Below are 12668 nucleotides of genomic sequence, written 5' to 3'. Positions count from 1 at the left end.
ATAGATGTTTATTTAATAAATTTTATTGTTTGTATTGTTGTCTATTTTGTCTAAATAATCCTAAATCCAATAAACTAACATCCAAAGTTGCCTTATGAGTCTTGAACTATATGTAGAGATATACGGGGATCAATGTTCAAGATACAGCCTAAACGGTCTATAATATAGGGATAAGGTTGGATACCTTATCCTGGTAACACTATGGATACGACCCACTTTGTATTTGATACAAACATAATGATCCATTGTATTCATATAGGTGACACGCAAGTGAAGGTATCCTATGCAATGAGTTTGCATAAGACTGGACCGCTAAATAGTAACCACTAGATGTAACACTGTTAACTAGTTAAGTTCCTATTTCTTTAGGATGACCCAAGTGACTTAGTCTTAATCCTGAGTCTATTATGAACTCCTTTTCACAAGGGATTATCCTTTGATTTGTATGAGTGAGGATGGCCAGATCGCCGACCTAATAAGCCTACCATTTTGGGGACATGACTAAATGGGGAGCTGAGAACATAATAATACAAGATGGAATTCACTCCTTCCCTTCTTAAGGGTAAGTAGACGAGTGTTCGATTAAGTGGTATCTTCAGGCTTGAATAAAGGGCCCTACCCTCTTATTGGCTCAGGAGGGGTTTCTATTTATTGGTTGGACTATAAACAGGTTGTTCATTAGAGAAGCACTAATACTTAAAGAGCCAGAGGTAACCTAAGGGTAAAACCATAATTTGACCCAATTGGATTTATAAACACTTGTGAAGGACTGACTTGTCGGTATTTGTTTATATCCATCGACATATAAATATATCTATAGTGAGAAGAGTGCAACTGTGGGTCTTTAGTAGAGTGTATCCACAGTTAAAGAATATTGATTAATTTGGTTAATGAGTTTAACCAATTAATCTCATATCGTTGGAGCTTCTGATCTACAGGTCCATCAGGTTTGCTCGTTAGCTCACTAGAGGATACTTAAAAGGAATAATTTGAATTGTTCAAATTAATTTTAGGAAACTATATATTAATGAGATTAATATATAATTAATTATGGATATGATCTATAATTAAATTGGAGAACAATATTTGAATAAGATTCAAATTAATTAATTCAATTGAATTAGATTTACAAAGAATTAAATAATAAAGAGATGTTGCACATATACATGAGATGTATATGATAACTAAATGTATATATTAAATTGGGTTTAATGTATAAGTAGTTATTTAATTATTGTGCAAGTTAAATAAGTGGGTTAATTGATTAAATAAGTGTTATTTAATTAAATAGGCTCATTAATTAAATAAATGTTATTTAATTAATTATATAAAAGGAAAATATATTGGAAAAGGGGCTTGACCTTTATCTATATAAATACTTCCCCATGACCCTTTGGGAATGCACTGTATATACAATCTTCATTGCAAAGAAAGTCTGACAATACACAACTCCCTAATGTTATTGTTCAGAATTTTCTCGAAGCCTCTCTACTCTCCAAAACCTTATTCTCCTCTCTCTCTCAAGATAGTTGGATACCACCTATCCCTCTATTGGATTCCTAAAGAATAACGAGATAACTCTCGTGGTAGTATTCAAGATCGCTCAAGAAGTTGTTCGTAATCAAAACCATTTGAAGATCTGTTCGTTGGAAGCTTGAAGAGGCTTGTTCGTGGCTCATGGGGAATCTACAAAGGTAAGAACCATTATAATCATTTTCCCCAATAGCATGCTAGTTTACGTGTTTATTCATTTCATTTAGACTAATTATTTTGTTTAACTTAAAAATCGATTTACGGGATATAAGATATTTTAATACAATGCATCCGCTGCGGGATCTGATCCCTACAATTGGTATCAGAGCCCGGTTCCTTGCATCTTCGTTCTTCGTATTTTTCCAAAAAAAATCGTTTAGAGGTGGATTTTCATATTTTGTATTATGAATGTTTGAATGTTGGTTTGCAAATTTGGAGGTTTTCAATTTTGGCATTAGATTACTTTTTAATTCAATTAAATTGTAAGGGCCTGTTGTTTTTTTGGGCAATTTAATTCATGTTTCGAGTTTGTAAGTCAGTGTCCATCGATAGAACAATGGTTGCTGAAGTGATCGTGAAGAATCAAAAGTGTTCAGGGAAAGTTCAAAACCAAAAATGAGGAGAACAATAACATTTTGCCAAACAATGTCGCGAAGTTGCTAGCGCAGTGTTGCAATGCTGCAAGACAGATGCATTGGGCAGCAGTCGTGGTGTTGCAACGCTCCAAATTTTGGACTGAGCGATGCAGCGCATGCAAGACGAATCAGTTGAGCAGTTTAACCTAAATTTCCTTATTTGTAGTTTATTGTATATTAATTACATAAATGAATATAATAGTTATATTAATTTAATCAATTAATTTTTTTTAGGGTGTCAAAATTGATCCAATTTTTGCTATTTAATTTAATTATGCATTGGATGTATGTTTTAATTGATTTATTTTTTGAATTCATATTACATATTGTATGTCATATAGATTAAAAAATACCCACCTTAGGATAAACATGTATATACATCATGATTAAATATAAAGAGTTATATTTTATAGATGCATGATTAAATTAACATGCTTATGCATCATAATATAAGAGTTATGTTAATGATGTATGATTAACCTAAGTATGTCAATGCATCATACTATATATTAAAATTGTTCTAATAAATCATGGAATGATGTAGGTAAATGCTTGTTTTTTTTTTTTTAATATATATTTAATAATTTGTTAATTTATAAAGAGTTATAGCATTAGTGAGATTGATTAAAATCTATAATCTAGATTGTATGCAAAAATAAGTCCAAATTATTTTAAATTGTTTAAAATGGCTTATGTTATTTCTAATGAGATTAGGAATAGGTTAATCTTTTTACCTTTTTTTAATAGGATTAAAATGAATTTCAATAAAAGATAAACTTTATAAAATAATTGTCAGAGACCTTTGTCTAAGGAACATTATGTCTGGGAAGGGGTATTGAAGCTGACAAAAACGGAACACTTCCACTTGAGAATTGACCTGGAAGGTGAAATGGGAAAATATTTTCTAAGCATGCAATAAATGATTGATTTTATTAAAAGAGTTTAATAAATCAAATCAAGTATTGTTAAATTATTCAATATAAATGTTATATTTAAAGGACTTTGAAAAAATTCATTAGTCGGGATTTTAACTAAGTATGATAAAATTTTAATAAAATATTAGAATACTTTAGTGGGAGGAAGTTGGTATATATGATATATCAAATTTAAGCTCTCACGTCCCCAAGAGTTCACACCGTAAGATCCATACTCGGTTTCATATCGCTCTGGGAGCGACATTCCTTCGGAGAGTGTTTGATGGATCAATAACAAGGTGGATAGGGAAAGTATTCATAGTAAGTGAAAGAGAGACATGTCAACGTATCCCACGGTCTCCTCCATTAGGTTGCACCGTGAGATTCCTATGGTTTGCCTACGTATCGTCCTAGAGCGACCATCCCTTCGGAGGCCTCATCATAGGGGTTGAAACTATTGAGTTATATATCTTAAAACTCACAGTTTATAAACTTTAAACATATTCTATTTACAATAAAGATGTTATTGAGATTATTTCAATAAAGTTATTATTGAACATATAAATTGCATTTGTAGATTCCTAAATATAATAAACTAAAGAACCATGACTATAACATGAATAATCAAACTTTATGTAGAGACATAAACAAGGATCAAATTTGAGTGTATAACCAAAATGGTCTATAAGTATATGGATTGGGTTGAGTATCTTATCCTGGGGATACTATGGATGTGGTCCACTTTGTATATTGATACAAACGATATGATCCCAAAGTTTTTCATGTGGAGACATGTGAGTAGAGGCATCCTATGAAAAAGATGTTTGCATAAGACCGGACAACGAAATAGTCACTTTTCTTTATAACGATCGTTTACTGTTAAAACTGACTATTTCAAGTCGATGACCTAAAGTAACTTGATCTCAATCCTGAGCTAACTATGAACTCCTATTTATTCGAGATTATCGCTAATCTGTATAGGTGAGAGTGGCTCAACATCGTCGCTCAATAAACCTCCCATTTTAGGGGTAAGACTGGATAGATAGTTAGGGACATAGTCCTACAAGATGGAATTCACTTCTACCCATTTTAGAGTTAGTAGATAGCTTGTTCCCTTAAGTACTGATTCCAATTCCTGAACAAAGGGGCCCGCCCCTTTCAATGGCTGAGAGGGACTTTGTTTATAGGTAGGATTATAAACCAATTGTTCATTAGAGGATCGGTGGAGACTTAAGGAGTAAGATGTATTATAGGGGTAAAACAATAATTTTGACCTAGCTGTAAATAGGAACAACCTATGAAGGATCAACTTTCTGATTATGATTAAATCAAGTGGATAAATATATATCTATAGTGAAGAGAGTGCAACTATTGAGCTATCGTGGAGTGTCTCGGTAGTTAACATGTATTGATTAATTCGGTTTAAAGAGTTTAATTAAATGATCATTTAAATCATATTTAAATGATTTCTTCTCACATAACCTATAGTTTTAATGTGCATCTAATGTACATTAATTTTAACTTATAGTTTTGATTTAATAAATTTAATTAAATTCAAAATTAAATTAAACGAAATATAATTAAATAATTAAGTAGTTCTTCAATTAAATAATCATCCAATTAAATATCACATATTTAATTTAATTTCCCATTTGAATCATATTCAAAAAACAATTTTCTCATTTAACCTATAGTTTTAATGCGCATCCAATGCACATTATTTTTAACCTATAGTTTTCAATATTAATCTTATTCATATTAAATTAATACTTGAACTCCTTTCAAATATTTCGTTCTCTCATTTATTAATTTTGAATCATATCCAAAATTAATAATAAAGTCTAAAATTAAACTTTATATTAAAATGTATCAACATACATTAAAAAAATTTCAATTCTAAATTGAACATTTCAAATTCAATTTAATGATAAATTACCTCAATACCCTTTACAAGCTAAGAAGTGGACCTATTGGACCTGCAGATCAGAAGCTCCAACGATTTGAGATTAATTGGCTAAACTCATTAACCAAATTAATCAATATTCATTAACTGTGGGTACACTCTACTAAAGACCCACAGCTGCACTCTTCTCACTACAAATATTTTTCTATGTCCACAGATATAGACCAATAACAACAAGTTAGTTCTTCACGAGTGTTTGTAACACCAACTAGGTCAAATTACCATTTTACCCCTAGGTTACCTCTACATCCTTAAATACTAATGCTCATCTAATGAGCAACCTATTTATGGTTCAACCATTAAACAGAAACCCTCTCAGGCTAATGAGAGGGTAGGGCTATTTGTTCAAGTCCCGGTGACACCATTTAATGAAACACTTATCTTCTTACTCTGAAGTAGGGAAAAAGTGAAATTCATTTTGTACAATTATGTTCCTAGCTACCCACTCTATCTTATCCCCAAAATGGTAGGCATATTAAGTTAGCGAACTGACCACTCCAACCTATAAAAATTAAAGGACAGTCCCTCGTGAATAGGAGTTCATAATATAATCAGGAGTAAGATTAAGTTGCCTAGGTCGTCCTATTGAAATAGAAACCTAACTAGTTAATGGAGTTACACCTAGTGGTTACTATTTTGCAGTCCAGTCTTGTGCAAACTCATTGCACAGGATACCTACACTTGCGTGTCTCCTAAACAAATGCGTTGGATCACTACGTTTGTATTAAATACAAATTGGGTTGTATCCATAGTGTTACCAAGATAAGGTACCCAACCTTATCCCTATACTATAGACCCTTTAGACTGTATCTTGAACATTGATCCCTATATGTCTCTACATACAGTTCAAGACTCATAAGACAATCTATGATGTTAGTTTATTGGATTTTAGGGTTAATAAGACAAAACTAAATAAAAAATCAATAACACTTATTGATAAAAACATCAATAACTATTTATTAATAATGGTCATTTAATTACATTCACTATCTACGAGTTTTAAGGAATAAAACCCAACACAAATTTGATTTAGGGTATGGCTTATTATATTTGATATAATTATCATCTTAAATGGATTTGGAGTGTTGAAAACATTTAAATTTTATTTAAATATTAATAAACATAAATAGGGATTCATGTTTGGATTAGGTGTTTTATTAATATAATATTTGATATTAAATTTTTATTTATTAAATTGTTTAAATATTCATTTATTCAAAATAATTTTAGCGAAATTGATTTTGATTTAAAAATAAAAAATCATTTTAATTTTAGAATAAATGAATAAAATGATTTTAAAATAGAAATAGGATAATCCCACTTAATATCTACACATATTTAGCCTTTTTAAAGTGGATTTTAGGTGTCATTTTGTGGTTTTTTACATTTGCATGACTTATTTCTATAAAATGAATTTGTTGAATTCAACTTTGGGATCATGCAAATTAAAAATCACAAGAGATTTGAAGAGAAATTTGTGTTCTGAAATTTTTGTTTTTTCAAAGTTCTCCAACTCCATCTTTTGACATTGAATCCATCTCAATTTGAGTTCTACCACTCAATCTAAGGCCTAGAGGATAATGGAGAAGTCTTTGTGGTTGTCTATAAACAAACTTACAAGAACAATTTCATGGAAGATTGAAGTTTTAAAGGGGTTCATCGAAGTTTGTAGTCTTGAAATAGTATTTCTGATATTTTCATGAACATGTTTATTAATTCACTAAAATTAATGTAATTAGAGTGTTTAAGATTGAAATCTCTTTTGCATATTGAATGTCAACTCCAATAGGAACAACACAAATTTCAGCAATGGATAGGGTTTCTTAAGTTAATCTTCAACAGTTGTCATTCCCTTTGGTAGCCTGTTGAAACGTACCTTTGGGAACTAAAAATGAGATGGTCACACTTACGAGATGAATTTAGTTAGTTAATGAATCCTTGACCAAGACAATGGTAGCTAAAGACTATAGGAATAAGAGTTATTCTGGTATTAGTAATTGGCTGAGATTGTCTCAATTTAGAGGAGTAGTGGTTGATCACCCTTTGGTAGTTGTTGCTCTAAACATTTGAAGTATCGTTGCAAAAACTGAAATCAATAGTTTAATTAGGGTTCTTTTATTAAATATGTTTTTTGCTAAATTGATTGGATAATTAAGTAATGAGTTATGACAAAGATAACTAATAAGGTCAATTCGTTGTTATATGTTTCAGCATGTCTTCCATAATCACATCTTTACTTAAAAATGAGAAATTAACCGGTGAAAACCATGCTACATGGAAATCTAACCTAAATATGATTCTGGTTATTGATGATCTAGATCTATCTTAACGGAGGAATATCCTCCAATCCCCGCTCGAAATGCATCTTAAGTGTTAAAGGATGCTTATGACTATTGAAAGAAGGCCAATGCTAATCAATACTTTTTAGTCTCTTATGAAAGATAAAAGACCAGTAGAAGGAGAGGCAAATGTTGCCCAATCCAAAAAGTTCTATAAGGGTTCATCCTCTGGAACTATGTTTGTTCCTTCGACTTCTGGTGCTAAGAAGATCCAACAAAATAAAGGAGGGAAGAGGAAGGTTCCCGCTTCTGAGCAAGGGCAAATGCTTCCACTGCAATATGGATGGTCATTGGAAACACAATTGCCTCAAATACCTTGTTGAGAAGAAGAAAGAGAAGGTAAGTAAAAATGAATTACTAGTCCTAGAAACTTGTTTAGTGGCAAATGACCATGATGTTTGGGTACTTGATTTAAGAGCCACTAATAATGTTTGTTCTTCTTTACAGAGAATTAATTCCTTTTAACAGCTAAAAGAGGGTGAAATTTCGCTCAAGGTTAGAATGGGAGACACCATTTCAGCTCGTGCACTGGGAGTTGCTAAGTTGTCTTTTAGAAATAGATTTCTGATTTTTAGAAAATTTATACATTGTTCCTAAGATGAAGAGGAACCTTGTTTCCATTTCTTGTTTAATTGATCAATCATACTATGTCTCTTTTAATTCAAATGATGCGTTCATTATGAAAAATGGTATGATTATTTGTTCAGCTAAACTAGAAGACAACTTATATGTGTTAAGATGAACTTAATCAAAAGAACTTTTAAATCATGAGATATTTAAAACTACTAATACTCAATCTAAAAGGCGAATAATTTCTCCCAGTAACAATGATACCTACCTTTGGCATTTGAGATTAGGCCACATAAATCTCGATAAGATCGAAAGATTGGTAAAGAATGGACTTCAAGCAAGTTAGAAGATGATTCATTACTTTCATGTGAATCCTGTCTCGAAGGAAAAATGACTAAAAAACCTTCTAGTGGAAAAGGTTATAGAGCAAAAGATCCCTTAGAGCTCATACATTCAGACCTTTGTGGACCGATGAATGTAAAGGTTAGAGGAGGGTACGAATACTTCATCTCTTTTATAGATGATTATTTGAGGTGTGGTTACTTATACCTAATGGAACATAAGTCTAAAACTTTTGAAAAGTTCAAAGAGTATAAGGCTGAAGTTTAAAATCAATGAGGTAAAAAAAATTAAAACACTTCGATCTAATCGGGGTGGAGAGTATATGGATTTAGAATTTTATAACTATTTGATAGAACATGAAATTCAATCCCAATTCTCAGCACCTGGTACACCTTAGTAGAATGGTGTATCAGAAAGGAGAAATAGAACCTTATTAGATATGGTTCGTTCTATGATGAGCTATGTTCGATTGCCTTACTCATTTTAGGGGCATGCAGTAGATACTGCAGTTCACATCTTGAATAATATTCCCTCGAAGAGTGTTTTTGAAACACCTTTCAAGTTATGGAGGGGGCGTAAACCGAGTTTACGTTACTTCAGAATATGGGGTTGTTCTACACATGTGTTAGTGATAAATCCTAAGAAGTTGAAACCTTGTTCAAGATTGTGCCAATTTGTTGGTTACCCTAAGGAAACAAGAGGTGGTCTGTTCGATGACCCTCGAGAAAATAAAGTGTTTGTATCGACAAACACTACATTTTTAGAGGAAGATCACATGAGAGATCATAAACCACGTAACAAAATAGAATTAAAGGAAGCTACTGAAGAATCAACAAGGGTTGTTGATGTAGCTAGTCTTTCATCAAGAGTCAATGAAGGAGCCAGCACTTCAAGTCAGTCTCGTCCTTCTCAATCGTTGAGAGAGCCTCAAAGTAGTGGGAGAGTTATGATACAACCTGACCGTTACTTGGGTTTAACAGAAACTTAAGTTGTAATACCAGATGATGGTGTTGAGGATCCATTGTCCTATAAATAGGTAATAAATGACATAGACAAGAACCAATGGGTCAAAGACATGGACTTTGAAATGTAGTCCATATACTCCAATTCAATATGAAAGCTTGTAGATTTACTTGAAGAGGTCAAACCCATAGGGTGTAAATGGATCTATAAAAGAAAGAGAGATGTAGCTGGAAAGGTACATACCTTCAAAGCTAGACTTGTAGCAAAGGGTTATATCTAAAGGGAAGGGGTTGACTATGAGAAGACTGAAGGAACTCTTCGGATCGCTCCGATATCACAATGACCGAAATACAACAATATATATTCAAACGCACAGTTATGCAAACAAATTTTAATTAACAGCATGCTATGAATAAGATATAACAAGGGAGAAATGTCATACTAGTTGAGGACAATCTTCAATCTTCGGAACTCAACACAGCGGAACCTTCCACCCAATCAACCAACACCCAGCAACAGCGTCGACTATAGCAGCATGAACAACTGCATGAACACGAACGCCACGGGGACGACACCTCTAGAAAAGAGCTCCAGGCATTCTCGGAGTGAGAACCCAAAGCGTGATCTTTGGTGAATTTGGTAAAGGAAGGAGGAAGCACGGATCATGTAGGCGATAAGCAAATGGGAGAGAAAAAGACGCTATCGCATAGCAAAATGCTTATCGTTTAGAAGAAGCTACACGATCGTGTAGGTTTTACTGAACGATCGTTGAGGAAATGGTATACGATCATTTAGTAAACTCGGCATACACTACGATCGTTTAAAGAAGTTATGCGATCGTATAAGAACTAGTATGCAATCGTTTAGGCAAAGAGTGACTATCGTATAGACTCTCGAAATTCTTAAGCGATCATTCACGATTCACCAGTGCCCTCTCTCTAATTTCTTTTGGACGGGCGATTGAACGATTCAAAAAATGAAAACAATTTTCATTTTAATTCATCGGTTACAATAACCGACACTGTTCCATTAACCCATGTCCAAATGTGATTTTTGGGTTAATTATCATATAATTAACCAACGAAAATATTAATAAATATAACCATATTATATTTTTAACCTATAGTTTGATATCACATATCTACTATAGTATTTTCTCCTCTACTTGATATAAATCATATTTATCTCTAATTTCCTCCAAAATAATGTATCTCATACATTTAACCAATTATATCATATATAATTAATCAGTCCAATTATATCATATATAATCGAACTTTCTTTTGTCAATTCAAATATTTCAAATTAACCCAAACACTGGTTCTTGACTTTATCCAAGCTACCCAGGGGACTTAATGGACTTGTGGCTCGAAGCTCCAACGGTCCATGAATAGCCGACTAAACTCTTAAGTCATGAGATCCACCATCCGTTAACTATCAAGCATTCCACTAAAGACCAACAACTGAACTCTTCTTACGTAGATATATTTCTGTATCCATCGGATATAACCAATTATGAGTACGATGACCCTTCACAGATGCTCGTAAGTACAATTGGGCCAAATTACCGTTTTCCCCTGTAGTTACATCTCACTTCTTAAGTACCATTGATTCCTCTAATGAACAATACAACATAGTCCAACTATGTGTGTACAACTCTCGAGCCAAGAGAAGGTGTTTGGTGCCACATTGTTTAAGCCTCGAAATCAGTCCTTATGAGAGCTATCTGATATCTACTTACCTCTGCTTTGGGGAAGGAGTGAATTCCATCTTGTGTAGTTGAGCTCCCAGCTCCCAAATTAGACGAATCCTCAAAATGTTAGGTTTGAATCGACAACCTGGCCATTTGCACCCATACAAATCAAAAGACCGTCCTCAATGACAAGAGTTCCCAACTCACTCAGGATTTAGGTCATATTACCTATAGTGGTCATCCTAGTGAAGTGAAGTCTCTGTCATGAACAGTGTTATATAACGAGACGTTAACACTTCGTGGTTAGGTCTTATACAAACTCTTTGTATAGGATGCCCCTGCTCGCATGCCCAACACGAATGATCAGGGTCAGATCATCTGTGACAAGTCACAACACTTGTGACCATTCCACAAAGCGGGCCGCATCCGTAGCGTTACCAGGATAAGGTTTCCCTCATAATACTACAGACCATTTTGGTTATCACTTAAGACATGATCCACTTGTATGTCACCATATACATGCTTGAGTCACATACAAATAACCAGGGATTTTATGTTTATTGGTTTGTGGTAAAGCAAATAAAACAAGCAACTAAACAAAAATACAAAATGTGAAGTAAATATCATATATTAACAACACAAGCGTTCATACAAACTGTTTACAAACTACAAGACACGAGACTTTAGGGCATCAACCCCAATAGAAACTTTCCCCCCTGTTGCTATGCTTAAGTCTACAAGAATTCACTTGTCCATAGCCATATATTATGATTATGAGATATAAAAAATGGATGTCAAGACTGCTTTTCTGAATGAAAATTTTGAGGAGAATATCTTTATGTCTTAGCCCGAGGGGTTTATAGCCCAAGGTCAGAAGCAAAAATTTTGCAAGTTGAATCGATCCATCTATGGGCTGAAACAGGCATACTAATTTTGGAACATTAGATTTAATACAACGATCAAATCTTTTTGGTCTTGATCAAAAGGTTGATGTTCCTTGTATCTACAAAAAAATCATCAAAGTTAAAGTAGCTTTTTCTAATACTTTATGTGGACAATATCCTACTCATTGGAAATGATGTAGGGTACCTTAATTGTCTAAGGAACAATATCCTAAGACACCTCAAGAAGTTGAGGATATGAGATATATTTCCTATGCCTTAGCTGTAGGCAACTTAACTGATGTTATGCTCTACACTCGGACAACCATTTGTTATGTAGTGGGAATTGTCAGTAGGTACCAGTCCAATCCAGGGTTAGACCACTGGACAACGGTTAAGAATATCCTTAACTATCTTAGGAGAACGAGGGATGACAAGCTGGCGTATAGAACTAAGGATTTGATCCTTACAGGATACACAAACTTTGATTTCCAAACTGACAAGGATTCTAGGAAATCCACGTCAAGATCAGTGTTTACCTTGAACGGGGGAGCTATAGTATGGCGTAGTATAAATCAAGGATACATTGTAGATTCCACTATGGAATCTAAGTTTATGGCTACTTGTGAAGCATAAAAGGAAGAAGTTTGGCTCAAGAAGTTCTTAAGTGATTTGGAAATGGTTCCAAATATGAACTTGCCCATCACCTTATACTGTGACAACAGAATGGCAGTAGCCATTACTGATTTGTTTATAAAGGCACTCTCTTGACTAAAGTGTATGAGGGTCAACTAGAGAGTCTAGGCCTACGAGACATATACATTATATAATATAG

Source organism: Benincasa hispida, chromosome 1, assembly GCF_027475165.1.
Source record: "Benincasa hispida cultivar pf3 chromosome 1, pf3_genome.v1.1, whole genome shotgun sequence".
Lineage (NCBI taxonomy): Eukaryota > Viridiplantae > Streptophyta > Magnoliopsida > Cucurbitales > Cucurbitaceae > Benincasa > Benincasa hispida.
This window is presented reverse-complemented; position numbering follows the sequence as displayed.